We start from the raw sequence: 19,841 nt of genomic DNA, 5'->3' as shown, positions 1-19,841 counted from the left end.
CAGCACACAGCCTCATCCACTACTGTAACAGAGCGGGAGCTACACATGCCGCTGCCTAGGACAAGAAGCCACTCTCACTCCCCAGAATGCCTCTGGCCACTGGAACTTAGCAGCTGTGTGATGGTACCTGACACAGCCCAAATGAACACTGAGAAACCAGCTTCCTGTTCACCTAGATTCATGACTGCCATACAAAGTACCCTCAAAACACAAGTGACAATTTTCCAGCTTTTGCATGTTTTTCTTATCAAAATTTACTTGCTAGGGTCCAAACAGCCCATACAGAGTTGGAGTGAGGGTAAGAGCCTAACATTGGGGATTTCAGTGTTGCTAACATAAAACAGACCAGGTTGTTGTTGTTGTTGTTGTTGTTGTTGTTATTATTATTATTATTATTATTATTATTATTATTATTATTATTAAACATATATTGACGTTTGCTGGGATAGCCTTTTAAAGAATTAGGTATCAGAATCATGATCTAATCTGAAAACAAAAACCTCTTCCATCAATGTCCAAGATATCTTTTTTAAGTTATGTTTTAAAGATTTATTTATTTATTATTATGTATACAGTGCTCTGCCTGCATGTACAGAAGAGGCTACAAGAGGGCATCAGATCACATTACAGATGTCTGTGAGCCACCATGTGGTTGCTGAGAATTGAAGTCAGGACCTCTGAGAGAGCAGACAGTGCTATTAACCTCTCCAGCCACCCCACCCCTCTTTAAAAAAAAAAAAAAAAGAGTTTTTGAGACAGAGTTTCTCTGAATACCCCTGGCTCTCCTAGAATTAACTCTATAGATTATGCCAACCTTGAACTCAGAGATCTGCTTGCCTCTGAGTGCTGAGATTAAAGGCGTGCTCTAACACCACCTGGCTCCAAAATGTCTTTTTATGATGCTGGGGACACAAGTTTGGAAAGCAGAGGCGGATGCTGCCCCTAGTGGCAGCACCAAGAACAGGCACTCAAGCACCTTAAATTCTTTCACCTTAAATTTTGTTTGGGCCTTGATTCAAACTGCGAAAGAATTGAGAAGCAGCTGTCACTGGAACGTTACAAACACACCGACCCAGTTCACGATATAGAGGGCTGGGAAATGCTTATGCATTGCTGACCCTGGTCCTGGAAAGCAAGTTTTTGTTTTGTTTTCCTTTACAAAACAAGGAGTTATAACCCAAAGTCCCCATGCCTTGATTCGGCCTGGAGCAAAGAGAAAACTGAGCGTCTCACACATGTTGTCATATCTGACTTTAATGATTATCTTTCTAGAACATTAAAGTCACCGAGGCTAGAAGACCGACAGAGAAAGCGGGTGTGTGAAGACTCACACTAAGTGCAAACACACTGATTATACCATAACAGAAACCATCACGTTTCTTCCCCGAGACTTAAGTAGGCCCTGTTTAAGAGCTTGGTTTGTTTGGTTGGTTTGTTTGGTTTTTCGAGACAGGGTTCCTCTGTGTAGCCTTAGCTGTCCTGCACTCACTCTGTAGACCAGGCTGGCCTCGAACTCACAGAGACCCGCCTGCCTCTGTCTCCTGAGTGCTGGGATCATGGCGTGCGCCGCGGTGGCTTCTTCTGAAGAGTAAGTGGGACACAGAGCAAGGAAGTAGCTTTGGTGTCTGCTCTAGCTTGTCCCTCTGCCAGCTCTAGCACCACTCTCTGCTCTGGCCTTGTTCACAGTCTTGATAGTTTGTCATGAATCTTGAATCTAGTGTATTCATTTAAGACTTCAACTGCAGGCCCTAGACCTTGGGGCTCTCTTTGTGAAATGGGAGTTTGCAACCTGTGGGTCGAGACCCTGTAGAGGAATTTTAACTTAGAACATGGCTCCTCTGGCAAGAGATCACATCCAAAGACCTTCTAGGTCTGTGTGATCCGGCTGGAATACAAACACGCCTTTGATCCTGGAGACAGAGGCAAGCAGAGCTGAGTTCAAGGCCAGCCTAGGGTAGAGCAAGTATCAGGTAAAGAAAAGCTTAGGTGCAGGCGTGGTGGTACATGCCTTTAATTCCAAACAATGAAGGTAAAGTTAGTTTGTGGAAGGAAGCATCCATGTTTGAAAGTGATGTTTCGTTCAGTGGCAGAAAAAGTGGCAAATCAGAGAAAGACTGGACAGAATAGAAGCCGCCCAACTCTCACGAGAACAGAGGGGACAGGGAAGCTACTTACAAGAACAACACAAAGAATGAAAGGAAGAGGAGGCAATTTTACCAGGAGAGTTTTACAGAGAGGTTGAATGGGAAAACAAGCTAGACACAGGTGAAGACAGAACGAGGCCGAGAATGAGAAGGACCCAGAAGATTAGAGCAGACTGCTGAAGTTAGTTTGAGGCCAAGCAGAGCAATTCAGAGCCCGAGATAAAAGCCAGGTTGAGTAAGTCAGCTAGGAGAAGCGTTTGAGCCAGAACAGCTGAGTTGAACCAGCCAGCCCAGAGCTCAGTAAGAACAAGAAAGGGTGAGCTCATTAAGCAGTGAGTCTCAGAAGGTGAAAATATTCTAGGCCTAGGTTAGATTGTACAGAGGCTAGAAGCTTCCAGGACTAGGCCTAGGTTAGCAGATGGATGCAGTAAGCTCCAAAACAACAATTAGATCAGGCAAATAAAAGTTCCTTTTACAAGGCCCCTTGGGGGAGGGGGGGTCACGTATCAGATATCCTGCATATCAGATATTTACAATTCAGAACACTAGCAAAATTATTGTTATGGAGTAGCAAGGAAATGATTTTATGGTCAAGGGTCACCATTAACAGAAGGAACGGTGTTAAAGGGTTGCAGAATTAGGAAGAGGGAGAGCCACGGATATAGAAGATGGCATTGTGCAAAGCAGAGGCTGTAGGGAACAGTCATCAAATGAGACAGCATGGTTTCCATAAGAGATCAACTATTTTCAGGGCCGAGGCGACTCATTTAGCAAAGTGCTTGCCTTGCAAACATGAGGACCTGAGTTTTGATCCTGAAAACCCACATCATCAAGCCAGGCATGTGGGGCTGGAGAGATGCCTCAGCTGGTAAAAGCACAGGCTGCTTTCCCAGAGCACCCACACGGAGGCTCACAACCACCTGGAATTCCAGTTCCAGGAAATCCAATGCCCACTTCTGGCTTCCCCAGGTCCCAGGCACTCCCTAGGTACACATGCAAGCATGCAGACAAGACAGTTATATATATAACATAAAAGTCAAAATTGTTAAATCCTAGTGTGGTGCCCCTATCCCTACCTCCAAAATCCCAGCACCGGGGACATAGAGACTGACCACTGAGACACTGTCCAAATACTTTCTGTGTACTGAAACAGTGAGGACCATTTTTACCGCAAATCTCCTTAGCAGATGAATCATCTCACCTGCAGGACAACTCCAATCTAGAAGAACTTGGATGCTTTGCTGTCTGCTGCCTTTGCAACACACAGCTGGGGCGCCTCCACCTTCAGACCAGCCGGCTGTTTCTAAAGCTGCTGCTCCTCCTCCTCCTCCTCCTCCTCCTCCTTCTTCCTCTCTCTCTCCCTCTCTCCCTCTCCCCCTCTCCCTCCCTCCTCCTCCTCCTCTCTCCTCCTCTTCCTCCTCCTCCCTTTCCTCCTCTCTCCTCCTCCTTTTCCTCCTTCTTCTCCTCCTCCTCTTCCTCTTCCTCTTTCTCCTCATTTCAATTCCAAACCTTATCTTAGCCATCGCTGTTCTACTCGCTCCAGCGGATGATGCCTGACCCCAGGGAAAGAGCAATGTTTTGGCTTTTACTATCACCACAGCCTGGCTTCTCTTCTGCTCCATGGTTTTACAGTCTTGGTTAATTACACCACAAGTGGATTACAGTGTGTGAGATTTCCCCACTAATTCAGCACAATGGAACCAACAAACAGATGCATTTGCCCACCAGCCCCTTAAAAGAAACCTTGATATATGGTGAAAATGACTTAAGATTCCCTGCCCCCTCTCCCAAATTCTTTCTGGAGGATCCTGGATCCATTGGCAATGTCTGGCTTTTGAGTGAACCAAATGACTGGGTGAGTGCTGTCAGTAGTGTCTTGGGACCCTTTCTGAGGTGCTCCTGGAAGGGAGGGGACTCTGCAGCGTTAGTCTGGGACACAGCCACTGTTCTCCGCATGGTGAATTCTCTGAGGCTGGGTCTTAGGACTTTCTAGCATGCTTGTGACTTTGGGCTGATGACTTCATGTTCCATCAAAGAAACCAAAAGTGTCTGGTGCTTAAAAAGCTTGAAAACCCTGTGTTTGGAAGCTGGTCAGTAAGAACTTCTCTGAAATAACCCCACCCCCCAAGTATGTGTTAGAGGACAGGCTCCCAACCAGAGGTTGTAGGTTTTTTCCCTTTCTCTTTTTTGGTTTTCCGAGACAGCCTTGGCTATCTTGAACTCACTTTGTTGACCAGGCTGGCCTCAAACTCACAGAGCTCCGCCTGCCTCTGCCTCCCAAGTCCTGGGATCACGAGTATGTACCACCCCCACCCTGCTTTTCTTCTTTCTCTCTTTGCTTCCTGCCTGTGGTGTGCGCAGCTTTTCTCTATTTTGTGACCCTTGCCACAAAATACTGTGTCGTTCCCCACTCTAGGCTTCCCCCTCCCCCCACGGGTCCCATGCAACCCTCCTTGTAAGGATAACAATTCCTTGTAAGGATAACAACTCCTTGTAAGTTACATTGTCTGGTGTATTCTGTTATAGGGAACAGAATCGATTGACAAGCCTGAGAAAGGAAGAGTCCCTTCTCTACTACCCCCTACACACACACACACACACACACACACACACACACACACACACACACACACACACACACTCCTACACTCCTTCAAGCTGGTCCCCAACCTGGTCAGAGCCTCTCTCATGGCCTGAACTGAGTCTTCACTGCCAGGTGGATACACATTTCCCTGAACATCTGCTGTCCCCTCCAGCCTGTGTCACTGGCTGTCTCTATAGCCAACTTCGGAGAATGCACACTGCCCCCACTGCAGGCAATCCCCTCTGTCCCTCTCAGACAAAAGCTTCCAGGGTGCTCTGGGTGTTCTTTTTAACAGCTTAAGCCACAGGCCCAGTTCACACTCAGAAGACGCCAGCCGGCGGGCGGCGGGCAAGCGAGCGCGGGTATTAATCTAAGAGATTCATTGCGAGTGATTCATGAGAAGCCGCTGATGCGCGCCCCTGGGGACCTGTATGATGGAAATCGGATGGGCCACGAAGCCTTGAAGTTGCTCCTCTGTTCCGTGCCTCTGTGAAATTCCCCACACTGTGAGTAGGGCCCGCCCAGGCTGGCAGAGCTCGGTAGGGCTCGGCTTCCCACATAAAGTACAGTTGGCTCAGAAAGGAAATCATCAAAGGGGAGAATAAAAAGATTCATCCGTTATCCAGAGCTTTTGCTGCTGATGAATGGGAGGGAGGTAAAAATGGCACAAGTCCTGAACAGTCACCAACAACATGACAGGATTGAGTTACCTGCTCGCCTAAGAGGCCGCCGCGTGGCCTCCCTGAGTGCCAGTCATTGAGCCATCATCCCCTGTGGCTCTCTATGTTGGCAGTTTTTTGGCAGCTCAGCCTTCTATGGGGGGATGCAGAGGGCTCCTGAGCGGGGAGGAGGGATAGCTGGGTGCAGGGTTTCACTTTCCTCTAGCCTCCTGGATCAGAGTCACCCCGCCCCACACCTCCCCCCCCCCAATACCCCCCACCAACAGGAACCGCGCCCCGCCCCCACTCCCACCCTCACCCCCCCCCCACCCGCGCCACAACAGTGTGGCTGTCCTGAGTGCTGGCTGCCAATCTGCATTGATGCTGTGTGGGCTTTGCTTAAAGCAGGTCCACAGAGGGATTCTCTTTTACTGTCTTTCTCTCACTGGGTCAGTATCTAAGAGATGAGTCTCACCCTTCAAATTGCTCGCACAAGCGCCCCAGCCAGGAAGCAAAGCAGTTGAGGACTCATGGGCCTCAATTAGATGCCAGAGCCCATGTCTGCAGGGTGACAAGCCACAGCTGATTACTGCGCAGTCTCCTCTCAAGCCAAGAGCCTCCATCAGTGCCAGGTCACAGGCTGGCAGCCCTGGCACTGAATGTGAAGACAGGGCGTCTTCTATAGAAGAGAGAGTCCACCCACAGTCAGCAGGAGAGGAAACAGCAAGGTCTCCCGGGTGATGTTGCGGCCGTTCGTTAATTTCTCATTATTTTACCACCAGGCAGAATTTTCTGTTAACCTTTTTTATCGAAAATATTTTTCACACGGTATATTCTGGTTACGGATTCCCCACGCTCGGCTCCTCCCTCGGAGGAGTTTTTAATAAAAATGGTTTTTGCGTGAATGTGTCAGAACATCAGTGTCTTAGCAATGAAAGAAAAGAACGGAGCCCCTGCCCAGCATCCTCTTGGAAGAGATTTAATGCTGGGCATGAAGCAAGGAACAGAGGGCATCGGAGGAGCTAAGCCAGCCTTCAAGTGGGACCTCCATACCCCTGCCCCACTAGCCCAGAGAAGCACCAAAGCACTCTCACTGGAAAGCAAGAACCCAGATAATAACAGGCCTGCCCAAGGCGACACCTTTCATCTCAGCATCACCGCGCACTTAGAAATATTAACAGTTTAGTGCGTGTTGGCGGGACACTGAGGCATTCAAAGGCACTGGGTAGCTCAGGTGTCTCGGATTCCCCATATGGGAATGGGGCTTACTAGCTGTCATAATGACAGCCTGCAGGACAGGTGTGAGGACAGGTGTCATTAGCCCTTGCCACGGGTGGGGTCGAGAGCACCACTAGGTGCCTGCCTCAGGGGAGTCCCAGGCCTGAACGGCCTGCGAAGGATGGGTTACAGAAGACTCAGGTCATGAGGAGGAATCCTGGACTGGAGACTCATCTGCTGTTGGGGAGATGGCTAGGACAATCTCTGCACAGAAGGCAAAGCTCATCCAGGCTGTGAGAGCGTGCTGAGCCATGTGTATGATGCTTTTTGTCCAAAGCAAAACAAGACGCCAGGGGGCAGAGGAAGAGAGGAAACCAGAGCCAGCCCTCTAGGTGACAGGTCAGGAACCCTGGGAACCGATGCTGGAAGACGCGGGGGATGGAAGAGGGGCCACATCAGCTGCTCCGAGGACTCACTTGGAAACTTCTCCACAAGTTAAGCAAATAAGCACCTGGTCCTGCAGATCTGATTCCAGCTGTGTGGAGAGAGGCTGAAAGCAAGAATATACACACACACACACATACCACATGCATATACGACACACATACACACACCACATGCATACACACATACACACACATACCACATACACAAATGCACACACACGCATAACACATAGCACAGACATGCAGACATACATGCATACAGACACACATGCTATCATACACAAATATACAAAACAAATATACAGCAAACACATACAAACATATATATATATACAATCATACACACACATTTACATACACATGTAAACTACACCCATACACACAAAGACATAGAGGCACATACATCCATATATGTATGCACACATATGCTTATGCATGCACGCATACGCACGCATGCGCACGCACACACGTGCACACACGCACACGCACTTGCGCACTCGCACACGCATGCGCGCACACTCTCTCCTGCAGACTGAGCTAAAGGGATCTTCCAAGAGCATTCCAGTATAGACTCACCCAGAGCCCCAAGAGGAGGGGGACCTACCCAAGTCCCCTGAGTGGCAGGGCCCAGGTGATCAAATGAATGCCTGAGCCCGTAGCTAAGGTCAGGTTCCCACAGTTCCACCTGTGGTCAACCCCAGAGAAGATGGCTCACTGCACAGGTTTGCTCCCTGCCTGGACTCCTGAACTCTAGGGTCCTTTACCCAGAAGCAGGCCAGAAGCACACCTCCCACATGGTAATGGTTTTACCTACATCAGATGGACCCACAGTCATGTTAGGCAGACACACCCGCCCATCAGCAAAATGACGCTTGCTGGCCAACTGTGACCCGAGGCTGGCTATGGACAAAACAGTCTATGAGAGCCAAGCGCACTCGTGTGTGCCACATTCTTTTACTGCTCAGCATCTGTATCAGAAAAAATGTCATCATCCATTGTGAGTGGAGAAACTGAGGCAGAAGGCAGAGCTCTCTATTCCCCAAGGCACAGAGCATCTCTGAGGGATCTAGGCTCTACCCAGACAGTCTGGGACTAGAAGAGTGCCCAGTCCAGAGGCCATACAAAGCCCACTCTGGGAAGACTTGCTGCAGATGTCTGTCGCCTGTCTCTGAAACTGAGATCCATAAGACATGCAAACAGCTGGGCCACCCGGTGCCTCTCTACCCACCTGCCGCGGTGCTCCACCCTAATGCTGCCTTTCCCACATCAGACACCTTGGAAACCATTGCCTGGTTGCCGGCAGTGTCAGCAAGCTGCCACAAGAGTGCAGCACTCACACTGTTTAAGGGAAACCTGGCAGTCTAAGCAGAAACCACACTTTCCCATCCTCTTCCCACAGCCCAAATTTAGCTAATTGACCCAAGGTGCTCTGTGGACCAGTTCTGGAGCCACTGCAAGCATATATGCACACATATGTGTGTACGTACATAGATACATAGTACAAATCTGCCCGTAGTGTACGTGTATCTGTGCATGCACACGTGCCAGTGAGTATTTGCCTGTGTGTATCTGTATGCATGTACACCATGAATATGAACAAGCATGTAGAATTGTACACGCACATATGCACACAAGCACGCAGTCATATGCGCATCTGGCACATGCACACATACACATAAGAACATGAACACAGGACTGGAGAGATGGCCCAGACATTAAAAGCACTGACTGTTCTTTCAGAGGACTCTGGTTCAATTTCCAGAGCCCACGTGGCAGCTTACAATGGTCTGTGACTCTAGTTCTAGGAGATATGACACCCTCACACAGACATACATACAAGCAAAACACCATTGTACATAAAAAATAAAAAAGGAATCAACAAAAATTTAAAGAGCACACACACACACACGATTATGCTTGCATCTGGCCCTATATGTGTACAAGCAAACTTGCACTGTCAAATACATGCTCACATAAGCATACACATGCATGTTCAGAGGCCTGCATGTACATACACACACACAGTCATATGCACACATATGCATGTGTGTCTGATGCATGCAGGCACATGCATAGATACACACATGCATGCTCACATGCATATGAGGTATATACACACGTGTGTACCATCTCATAGGATGAGTAACATTTACTCCCCATGTGCCCAGATGCATGACACCCGGGTGGAGGCCCCTCCCCTCCTCAGGCCTTTGGCCCTGCCATTTCCTGTTTAAATTCTGCTGAGACCACATGTTACAACCTGAGCTGAGAGACACACCTGCTCTGTAGACATGTCTCATACGGTCCACTGACTGTTTGTAAACTGAGTTGTCAACGTTTAGAGATCGGTGGATTCTGCCCACACCTGCACCATCTCTGTGACCATGGAAAAAGCCTTGTCTCCAGCAAGATGAACCGTTGCTCTAAGGCAAGCTGGACTGAGCAGAGGTGGCTTCTGTAGAGGTGCCAGTGCTTTGCAACATCTATCCTAGTCCCCCAAGCCCTGGCCAGTGGTCCCCCTGGGCTCAAGATTGCACCAGTGCAAATCTGTATTCTTTACACCCAATTTCCTCTTCCAGCAGCATGCCCCCCCCCCCATAGGCCACAGTGAGGCTTCTCCTCATGGCAAAATTCCCCCAGCTCCACCTGAAGACTTGACCTGGCACACCTACTCTGGCAGCATTTGGGCACAGAGTCTTTGAAGATGTGGTCAATTTATTGTTGGAATGGACCCCGATCTCAAGTGATCTTGTCTTTAAGGAGAGGGTACTGCAGGATGCCTGATACCCAAGCATAAAAGAGCAACATTCGGGGTGGCTGGAGGAAGGTATCTAAATCTTCCCAGGCCCCATCTTGGATAAGAAAATCACTTTGCATTCCCCACCACCACGCCCCTGGAGCCAGCCTGCCCACTGGTGCTGTGCCTGTCATCCCTGCCTTCTGCTGGCCTGGACAGAAATGAAGGAAGCAATGTGCCAATTCAGGCCGAGCAGGAGAGGTGGCAACCCCAGTGGCCTGTGACAGGAACTGCAGTACAGAGCTGGGGACCCAGCCTAAGAGGGCCGCTGTGCCTTGGGCTCCTCTCCCTGCTGCAGAGCTGGCCCTGAAGTGTTCAGAGCCAGAGTGGATGGAGGCAGGAAACCCAAGATCCTTCTAATGAGTTTACTCAGCCTTTGGAATATCAAGTATTTGTTTTCCTAAGACTAGAAAGAAGGCTCAACAGTGGGAGCCCCCTCCTGGGCGGCCCAGCTGGCCAGTCCTCCCTTTGTTTGGGCTTATCAAAGGCCTCTTTGCACCTGAGGCCTGGGTACCCACCGCCTTCGACAAGGACTGAGTAATCCGCTAAATCCCCAGCCAAACAGCCAGCTCTGGCAGAACTGGAGGGCAGTGGCTTTGAACTTTGGTCCCAGAGGCTTTAGCGGGGACAGCGGTGGCCTTTCTTTGAGGGTAGGACTGCTCTCCTTTCTCTGGCAGGATGGAGATGCTGATGGACCCGGGGCTCTCTCTGGGAACTCAAGCCACCAGGCTACCAGCCCTTCTCTGGCATGAGCCTTTTGCCCAGCTACCCACAAGCCCTAAAAGCTTCATCTCCCAGGGTCCTCTGACCTTGAGGGTGGAGCCTACCTGCGCTATGGCAACCGGCAACAAGGCCTGTTTATTCTATGACACTAAAGGCTGTCTTAAGTATCTTATTCTGCTATGCACTCCAGATTTCATATTCCAAAATGTTCAGATACTGTGTGCGTCCATCTGTCTTCACATACGCATACGTGCAAACTCATGCAACACACGTATGTGACACATCTATATTGCACACACATACACCACAAAAACATACACACTACAGAGAGTACACACCAGACACATAGCCGCCGCCCCCCACCACCACGCACACACCATTGTACAGGACTGCCAACTGAGCCAAACTGGCCCCATCTTCAAGCATTCTGCTGGGCCTGCCTGCAGAAGAACACTACAGCTGGCTGTGTGGACTTTGGCCAGGGAAGGTCAAGGGGCCCTCACCTGGGTCTGCAGCCATCCCTCCCAGGCAGCTGTAGGCGGATCTGCTCTAATTACACGTGGTCTTGGGGGAGGGGCTAGAGGCCAGGAAGGGGGGAGGGGAAGAGGGTCCATCTACACAGCCCTGGGAGAGTTACGCCTGCTGAGTGAGGATCTTTCACTGTGGCTGCTTTAAGGTCACCCATGCTTCTCCCTGTAGCCCCGCACCCACTACTTTCTAAGTAAGCCTAATAAAGGCACTGGTACCCCAGTAGGAACTTTGATGGAATCACACCTCAGTTTGTTGGGACCTTAGTGAGGAGGAGGAGGAGAGGTTTTTTTATGTCTCCCTCGGGGAAGGAATTTTAATACACAACTCACACACATATTCACACAACACAAACCTGAACACACACACCCATACCACAGACAGACACACATTTGCATAAACACATGCACACGCACAAACATGCAGACACACACATTTATGTTTACACACTTAGGCTTACATACACACACACACATGCATGCATGCACGCACACATACATTCAAGTTCACCTACTAGCTTAGAACAACAAAACAATCTTCTCTGCAAAAGCTCCCATTTCCAGACAATGACAGTGCCCGGCCCACCACAGCCCTGTTTCCCCCTCACCTCACAAGCTATAGAAACACCTTCCTCGGTTGTTCTCAAGGATGCAGGCAGCCCCAAGGGACACCGTGGGGGGTGCAGAGGGACTTCCCCCTCCTGCAACTTGTCTCTACCACTCCCCCGTGTGGTTTTAGACATCTTGAAACCTGTTTTCGCTCACTTCAAGGTTCATCTGGGCGATCTTGCCAAACCGGTGGGTGGAGTCCTCCCCACTATTTTTTAACTCGTGCCATTTAAGAAAAAAATAAAATAAAAATAAATAAAATAAAACTGCTCTCTATGAGATGGGTAAAACCACTCAGGTTTGATGTTATCAAGTGGGTGGGGAGGAACCAGAGGAAGGGTAAGTTAGCAGAGGCACTTTTGGGCAATTGGGTGCAGCTATTACAATTTCAAGTGTGGGGGCGGTGCTGCCAAGGTGGCTCAGCTGGTAGAGTGCTCCCTTCAAATGCACAAAGCCCTGGGTTCATCCCCAACAGTGTGTAAACTGGGCATGGTGGCACGCACCAGTAATCCCAGCACTTGGGAGGTGGAGGCAGGAGGATCTGAAATTTGAGTTTATCTTGGGCAACATGGTTAATTTGCGGCCAGCCACAAAACCCTGTCTCAATCAAGAGCTAAAAATAAAAGTAAATCACTCTTGACTCCAGCAGCTCTGGGTTTCCTCTGAGGGAGGGTCTTCAGGGATTCAGTGAACAACGCGTTTCACACATGAACTGTTGTGTGGAGTGGAAAGCCAGGTGCTCCAGAGAGGACAGTAATGGACCCACAGCCATGACGGGCACTGTGCAGCACAACACTAACTGGCTAGAGGTCTCTTTTTAAAAACAACTGTTACTCAAGGCAAACAAGGAATTCTATTTTATCCATCTGTTTGGGGTGAGACCCAGGGAGCAGTGTTCATAAATTGCTGCCTCTGTATTCACAGATCCAGTCAGAACCATTGGGGCCCCTCTCAGTGGCGATGGACGCACCATGTAGATCCCCAAGTGGCCTACAGGGGGTCCAAGTGAGCAGGATTTGGGAAGTAAAGAAGAGAAGGAGGGAAGGAGGGAGGGAGGGAGGAAGAAAGGAAGGGTCCTTTACAAGTTCATTACCCTACTCTGCTGGTCTTCTAGAACTCTGTGGATCCCCTGGCTTGACCTGAGTGCCTCTGACCACAGAGCCTTCTGCATCCTGCACCCCATGGCCCCTGAGCAGGCTGTGTACTGCGCAAAGGCACTGATGGTCTTGCTAGGGAGGGCACTTGCTAAGCACTCTGACAACTGTATAGTGCTGTTTCCACCCCCTGAGGAATAATCACTGTGTCCTCTCTCTCCACTGCAGAACAAGGAAACTAAGCCGGCCATGAGCTCTCTCTCTGTTCTCCATCCTTTCTGACGTCTAATTCTGAAGCTCCGTCAGACAGCCTGACGCAGCAGACAGTCAAGGGCCTATATTAATCATACACAACCATGGGTTTCTTTATTACGTATTCATATATGTACATAATGTATTCTGCTCCTATTTAGCCCCTCCTCCCCTGCTCACTCCCCTCCCCTCCTCTAATCCCCTTTGTCATCCCAACCAGCCCTTTTTCTACTTTAAAGACTTTTTTTTAAAAAAAGGTTTATTTATTTTTTAATTTTGTGTACATGTGTGTACCTGCATACGTTTATGTGAACCAGGTACATGTAGGTGCCCATGGAGGCCCGAGGGTGTCAGAAAAGCCTGGAGCTTGAGTTACAGGCAGTTATGAGCCACCTGATGTGGATGCTGGAAACTGACCCCTGGCCCTCTGCAAAAAAATCAGTATGTGTTATTAACTGCTAAACTGTCTCTCCAGTCCCCACTTTCAGGGTGTATGTGTGTCTGTCTGTCTGTCTGTCTGTCTGTCTGTCTGTCCCAATGAGTTTAACTGGGGCTGCCTACATTATCCACACACATTGGGTAGCTCTGTTTAAACTCTTCATTTATAGTTTTTTTACTAGATTATCAAGCAGCTCAGGGCCTTCTTGGGACCAGTTTACAGATACCGAAATGAAGGCAGCATATGGTGAGATGACTTGTCCCAAGAGACCCAACTAGTATACCCAGAGCTGATTTTTGACTAGGCTGTCTCCAGACGAGACCCTCCTGAAATCGCCAGCATGCAAACTCCACACCCTGCTACTGAGAGCTCTAGGGCAGAATGCTGACCCCTGGACACTGCCAGGCTGAAGAAACTCATGCCCCCTGTCCCTCCTCTTTGCATTAGAACCTCTTGTTCCATCTGATGGAACGAATGCCTTCACCCACCCTGCCTGTCTGACCCCATATGAAACAAGCGCATGATTCCTGCCAATTCTGGGCCTCAGAAGGGGATTTAGAGACCTTGAACACCTTGAGGAAGGAAATGAGACGAGACCTCTTTTCTTAAACCTTGTGGGACTAGACAAAGTGGCACTTGGCAATTCCTCCTGAGTCACTCTCACTGGCTGTGGATCAGTTTGAGATGAGATCCATGTTCCATCCATCCATCCACCCATCACCCACCCACCCATCCATCCACCCACCCATCCATCCACCCATCCATCCACCCACCCATCCATCCATCCATCCACCCACCCACCCACCCACCCATCCATCCATCCATCCACCCACTCATCCATCCACCCACCCATCCATCCACCCATCCATCCATCCACCCACCCATCCATCCATCCACCCACCCATCCATCCATCCACCCACCCATCCATCCACCCATCCATCCATCCATCCATCATCTATCTGCTCATCCTCTCACCATCCCTCCTCCATCCATTCATTGTCCATCAGCCCATTCACACATTGTCCATCCATCTATATACTGTCTGTTCACCCATCCATTCGCCCATCCACCATATTTATTTGCCCACTCATCATCTGTCTGCCCACTTTTCTGTCCATTGTCTATCTAACTCATCTGTCCATCATTCATTGTTTGTGTATCTTCCCACCCATCTTGTCTATCCCTATGTCACATTCTAAGGTTCTGAGGGTCAGACCTGGGCCATGCTTTGCTCCAGAGCCTTGACCTCCATGACACAGCCTTGCCAATCATGTCACTTTGGTTCCTGCTTTACCATCTGCCTTCACTGAATAGCAGAGTGTGTTTAACAACTAAATTTCTTTCTTTTTTTTTTTTTTTTTTTTTTTTTTTTTTTAGGTATGATTTTTATTTTAATTCACTTTTTAGGTTACATACAAAATAATGGATTTTATCATAGTATCATCACACACGTGTCATAATACTTCCTATTTGTTCCCTTCCCCCTAAGAACCTAGCTTTAGTGTACAGAGAGCAAGGTTTGCTGGTTTTTGTAACCTTCCGGCAATGACAAGGTGACTCCCTCAAGCCATATTATTAGACCCCAGTCCAGTGCCAGCATAAACAACAGCCAGCCTGTAGTGTTTACAGACACCAGATATAAAAGACATTGGGGGTGCACAGCCAGCCCCCTGAGACTATAAATACAAACGAGGAGTTGCTATGAACTAAACCCTTAGATCACTACCCTGGGCCTGGCATTGTAATCACACCCATGGATTAACTCTGGGAGACCACATCACTTCCTCACATAGCGGTGGTGCTGTTGTCACATGACTTGTGCGGATGTGGAAACTGAGGCAACATGTATATAGCAATTTGCCTAGATAGCCCTGAGCAGAGCCAAGCCAGCAACCCACTGCCTCCTCAGGCAGGAGACCAGGACTAAGAGACTGATGCAGGAGGATGGCTATGAGTTTGAGGGCAGATTGGGCTGTAGAATAAGAGTCTACCTCCACCCTCCAAAAAAAAAAAAAAAGAAAGAAAGAAAGTAAGGAGGAAGACAGAAAGGGAGGAAAACAAGCCTTACGTTCCAGCGCCTAGGCTGTCAATCAGCATTCTAGCATCAGGCGCTGAGCACTGGCCACCTCATCTATCCACAGCTCAGAGTCAGGTGAAAGTCCGCAGAAATCTCTGCTTAACTGTCACCAAGGTGCCAAGTTCAAAGCAGAAACTGCATTCAAACCCAGCTTCACCATTCAAGTAACTTAAACATCCTGAACCATGCGTTTGTTGTCGCTGAATGGATCCCAGATCTAATGTGTGCCTCACTAGCCTCCCAGTGCAGCCCAGAGGGCCAGGAACACTTACTGTGAGGCTCGCACCCACTTCCGGGTAGGGTCATGACAATAACAAAGGCTGTCCTACTTTCAGTAGACAGCGGTGTCAGCCTTGTCCTGGATGCTTGCCTGTGAATGGGAGCTGAGAAAAGACTCTCTCTCTCTCTCTCTCTCTCTCTCTCTCTCTCTCTCTTCTCCTCTCTCTCCTCTCTCTCTCCCCTCTCCTCTCTCTCTCTCTCTCTCTCTCTCTCTCTCTCTCTCTCTCTCCTCCCCCCCCCCTCCCTCCCTCCCTCCCTTTCCACATGGGAACTCTGGAACCTGATGCCCTCGTGGAAAAAACAGAATCTGAATGTTCTGGGATTCATATTTCTATACGAGAGTAGATGACAGAGCCCAAAGAAGAGAAAGCAGGAATTTTCCAACGCCAACAGAAGGAAGCACCCAGAGAAATACCACGTCCCACCTGTCAATCAACGCCCCTTGGTGCACGTCTCTCTGTGTGTTTATCATCAACCCCCAACACAGGAAGCCTCGAGCAGGGGCTGGCTCTTTAATTCAGACATGCTATGGCATCCTTAAGAGAGGTTCAGCCTAACGGGCTTCATATCCTTAATGAATTGGGGGGTTGAGCTTAAATAATAAAAATGAGAACGTTTTTGTGGGTACACTACCAGGTGTGGGGAAGTACTGGAAGGCTCTTCTCAGAGATAACCTGGGGACTGTAACAGAGGTCTGCCCCAGGATGAAGTGACAGCGTTACCAGTGGCTTCTGAGGACCTTTAAAGCTGGTCCTCGTTGCATGCCTGGAGAAGTCATGGTTTTCATTCTAGAGGCAGCAGGATCCCCAAGGGCATAGATCTGTGGTGAGCAAAGCAAGGAATTTCAAGAGGAGTGGGGCAGTTACTAACATGGTATCCCCACAGTACCCCCCAAAACTGGGCATAAAGCTTTGCATCTGAGTCAGGAACTTGGGGGATACACGGTTATGCTAGGAAGTGGTTCTGATTCTGGGTCTCCCCTGATATTAGCCAAAGCTAGAAGGAGACAGAGGCTCTCTTTTCAAAATGGCACCCTCACATGGCTGTAGCCATGTGGCCCCCTCAAAGGAGAGGCATGGATGCTCTAATGGCAGGGCATCTGTCTTTCCCTAGCTGAAGAAGTCAAGAAAAAGAAAGAGCAACAGGAAGGCCACCACGCTTTGATGGTGTAGTCTCATCGGATGTAGGCTCTGATGACACAGTCATGCTCCAACACTTCCATCATCCTTGACTACTTAGAAGCCATTCAAATCCAGCCGGAAGGAAGACAAATCCCTTCATGCCTTGTGAAGAGTGGAATGGCTGAATTTCCAAAGTGCTTCAGAAGCCACCAGGGAGGGGAACAAGGCCACCACTGTGGCAACCAGCCCTATAAAGACTGGCTTTTTTCTTGTTGCTCTTTGGGATCTGTATGTCAGACTGTGCCCTCAGCCTGGTCATGGGAAGCTCACAGGTTGAGCAGAACATTTGGGGGTGGGGAGCTGCCTGTACACGCTCATGAACTACATATCCACCCCGTAAAACCTCACTGTGCTCTGACTATGGCCCGTGACAAACAGGCAATGATAACGAATGAGTAAAACTTTCAAGGATGCCGTTGTATGGCACTTGGGCAAGTTGAGCATTTAACATCTGCTTTCCAACGAGGATGGTACCACCAACCCAAAGAAAGGCCCATTCCAGCCTGTCATCAAGAATAATATGAATGTCTTCGTCGTTAACATGTTCAGGGGGTGTGTGGAAGATGACAACTGTCTTTTCCAAGAGTCCCCGATATACCTGTTACCAAGCTCCTGCTCATATTTCACATGGCTGTAAGCCTTCAGCAGAATTCACGCAAACTTGAGCTCAGAACACTAACTGGTGTCAGGGCAACAGAGGTGAGGACAGGCTCAGTGTGATGGGTAATTGTAATTCTCAACTTGATACAACCTAGAATTACCAAGGAAGAGAGTCTCCTGGAGGTAGTAGCCTGAGCGGATGTCTGGAGAGGACTGCCTCCATCACCTTGATAGATGCAGGAACAGCCAATCTGAAGGTAGGCACACCATCCCCTGGTTTTAGACCTTGGACTGTATAAGAGTAGAGAGAGCTAGCTGAGCACTAAACATGTACACATTCATATTAATTCTCTCTCTCTCTCTCTCTCTCTCTCTCTCTCTCTCTCTCTCTCTCTCTGTGTGTGTGTGTGTGTGTGTGTGTGTGTGTGTGTGTGTGTGTGTGTGTTCTTGACTACAGATAGGATGTGACTAACTGCTTTGAGTGCCTGACTCCTCCTCAACGGTAGACTGTACCCTGGATCTGTAATCCCGATGAATCCTCTTTCTCTAAGTTGCTTTGTGTCATGGTATTTTATCCCAGCAATAGAAAGGAAACTGGAACACTCAGGCAGCATAAAGCCACACTCTGGGAGATTCTGCTGGCTTCAGCAAATAGTATCCACTGTGGGGAGAACAGCTTGCTTTGCAGCATCCTGGCATGTAGTGTGGCTAAATGGCACCAGGATGGGATAACAAGGCACTCAGGGCTAGACAGAGGACTCAGAGTTTATACTGGTCTTCCAGAGGACCCAGGTTTAGATCCCAGAACCCAGATTGGGTGGTTCACAGCTGCTTATAACTTCAACTCCACCTGTGGTCTCTAAGGACATCCGCATCCCCCACATGCCCCACCACGCACATTTAAAAACCTTCAAAGACAACGGATCAAGATACTCTGGCTAGAATTTGGAGGACTGGTCTCCTTAACACACGGGAGTGACCAGCAATGTTTCTCTCCAGCATCGTGTCATAGGACGCCACTGGAGATCATTCTAGAACAGAATTCTGAAGGTGACCAGGGCCTGAACAGGAAGAGCCAGTGTGGAGGCGGGTTTGGCCCAGGGCCAGCAAGGGTTGTATCACAAGTTTACAGACAGAGAAGCAAGCTGAGAGCCTGAAGTCCAAGAGCCATGAGACTCAACCCATGCCAGGGTTGTCTTTAGTTTTGTTGTAACAATGGTGGGAGATGGTAGGCATAAGGCCTGCCCTGCCCCCTAGGAAGAAACCAGCCTTTGAGGCTTAGACAGGAGAAGAAATCAACTTGTCTATTGTCCCATGGGAGGCAATGTAGCTGAGTCAGAGTGACAGAAGAGATGGGCCCAGGATACTCATCGTCAGAGGACAGTTGATAGCAATTGTTTACCAGGTAACAGAGCCCTGGGTAGAAAAAGGCACTCCTAGAAGAGAAAATTGGCATGTAATTTACATTTTAAATTATGGGACAGGAAATTGTCACTCCATCAAGAGCTACAACATATAGTATCATTTACCTCGGTACTCATGCCCTTGAGAGTTCAGCCCTGTCATGGTGTCTGCTGCCGAAGGGAGGGCACTGAGACTGAAAGTGGTCAGAGGTCAAGGGACCTGTTCATGGGCATAGGAGAGGCAGAGCATATAGCCCTTGGGGAACAATGCCTAAGCTTTGCAAATATTTAATGGTATGCTGGCATTCAACTTGTTAACAACACATGGCCAAATTAACAGAAAAAGTGGTATTCTTCATGTACACTAGGTAGAGCACATGAAACAGGATGCCATTTTTGTGACATTTATTGCTCATAGTCAGCCAAGGAAAGTTTGGGAAGTTCCCATTAACCAAGCTCCTTGGACTTGGCTGAGATGCCGTGGTGTTCCCTCTCACAACCATCACACTTGGGCAAAGCAGGTCTCATGTGTAAGTACTTCACTGGTTTTGATCCAAAGCATAAAGGTGGAATCTCTCCATCCTGGCAGACATCCCTAGATGTCTAATTCCCCCTGGGTAAGTAACTAAAACCCTGCTGAAGCTGCATCGATGTCACATTGACCTGCAAGAAATGATGCCCAGGGCCCCAATAAAGCCAAGTATAGAGGTGGCCTTCAAGCCCTGGTACCCAGGGTTCTCCCCCAGCCTTGGCAGCATCCTTGTGCTCTTCCTCTTTGCCCAGGAGAACCACATGACCCTCCACTTAC

This window comes from Acomys russatus, chromosome 19 (assembly GCF_903995435.1).
Source record: "Acomys russatus chromosome 19, mAcoRus1.1, whole genome shotgun sequence".
NCBI classification, from domain to species: Eukaryota; Metazoa; Chordata; class Mammalia; order Rodentia; family Muridae; genus Acomys; species Acomys russatus.
This window is presented reverse-complemented; position numbering follows the sequence as displayed.